The sequence below is a fragment of the Leptonychotes weddellii genome, chromosome 2, assembly GCF_054177405.1.
Source record: "Leptonychotes weddellii isolate Sample4059 chromosome 2, ASM5417740v2, whole genome shotgun sequence".
In the NCBI taxonomy this organism is placed as follows: domain Eukaryota; kingdom Metazoa; phylum Chordata; class Mammalia; order Carnivora; family Phocidae; genus Leptonychotes; species Leptonychotes weddellii.
The window spans coordinates 94,825,064-94,826,631 of NC_138370.1; the positions used below are offsets into that span (position 1 = coordinate 94,825,064).

General features: G+C 34.1%; 1 long non-coding RNA gene across 3 annotated transcripts in view; it reads left to right on the forward strand.

Annotated features, from left to right (window-relative positions):
* Positions 1–286: 286 nt before the first annotated feature.
* LOC145720132 (uncharacterized) overlaps positions 287–1,568 on the forward strand; it is a 361,125-nt gene continuing 359,843 nt past the window's right edge. For all 3 annotated transcript variants that reach the window (XR_014142903.1, XR_014142901.1, XR_014142902.1), the window contains exon 1: positions 287–306. This is a non-coding gene — a long non-coding RNA (uncharacterized LOC145720132). The remainder of the gene's footprint in view (positions 307–1,568) is intronic.

Below are 1,568 nucleotides of genomic sequence, written 5' to 3' on the forward strand. Positions count from 1 at the left end.
GTGCAGAGGCTTTTAATTTGATGCAGTCCCACTTATTTATTTTGGCTTTTGTTGCCTTTGCTTGTAGAATTAAATTCCAGAAAACATCACCAAGACCAATGTTAAGATTTTCAACTATGTTTTTTTCTAGGAGCTTTATGATTCAGGTCTTATGTTTAAGTCTTTAATCCATTTTGAGTTAATTTTTGTGTATGGTGTAAGATAGTTTAGTTTCATTCTTTTGCATGTGGCTGTCCTGCTTTTCCAACACCATTTATTAAAGAGACTATCTTTTTTCTTTTTTTTTGAGACTGTCCTTTTTTCATTGTAAGTATTTTCCCTTTTGTCTTAGATTAATTGACTATGTATTTCTGGTTTTGCTATTCTGTTCTATTATCTTTGTGTCTGCTTTTATGCCAACAACATGTTTTGAATACTTTAGCTTTGTAGTATAGTTTGAAATCAGGGAGAATTATACTTCCTGTATTGTTCTTTTTTTTTTTTTTTTAAGATTTTATTTATTTATTTGACAGAGAGAGACACAGCAAGAGAGGGAACACAAGCAGAGGGAGAGGGAGAAGCAGGCTTCCTGTGGAGCAGGGAGCCCGATGTGGGGCTCGATCCCAGGACCCTGGGATCATGACCTGAGCCAAAGGCAGATGCTTAATGACTGAGCCACCCAGATGCCCCAAGTATTGTTCTTTCTCAAGATTGATTTGGCTATGTGGGGTCTTTTGAGGTTCCACACAAATTTTAGAATTATTTGTTCTAGTTCTGTGAAAATTGCCATTGGAATTTTGGTAAGGATTGCATTGAATCTGTAGATTGTTTTGAGTAATATGGACATTTTGATGGTATTAACTCTTCCAATTTGTGAGCACAGAATATCTTTCTATTTAATGTGTTTTCTTTGATATCTTTCATCAGTGTCCTGTAATTTTTGGTGGACAGATCTTTCATCTTTTTGGTTAAATCTATTCCTAGGTATTTTATTGTTTTTGATGCAATTTTAAATAGGATTGTGTTCCTAATTTCTTTTTCTTATAGTTCATTCTTAGTGTATAGAAATGCAACATATTTTTGTATGTTGATTTTATACCCTGTAACTTTTACTGAATTCATTTATTTAAACAGTTTTTTTTTGGTGGAGTCTTTAGGGTTTTCTTTCTTTCTTTTTTTTTTTTTTTAGAGTTTATTTAAATTCAAGTTAGTTAACATATAGTGTATTATTAGTTTCAGGGGTAGAATTTAGTGATTCATCAGTTGCATATAACACCTAGTGCTCATTACATCAAGTGCCCTCCTTTTTTTTTATCATCATTATCTTTTTTTTATTATTATTATTTTTTTATTGTTATGTTAATCCCCATACATTACATCATTAGTTTTAGATGTAGTGTTCCATGATTCATTGTTTGTGCATAACAGCCAGTGCTCCATGCAGAACGTGCCCTCCTCAATACCCATCACCAGGCTAACCCATCCTCCCACCACCCTCCCTCTAGAACCCTCAGTTTGTTTTTCAGAGTCCATCATCTCTCATGGTTCGTCTACCCCTCTGATTTCCCCCCCTTCATTCTTTCCCTCCT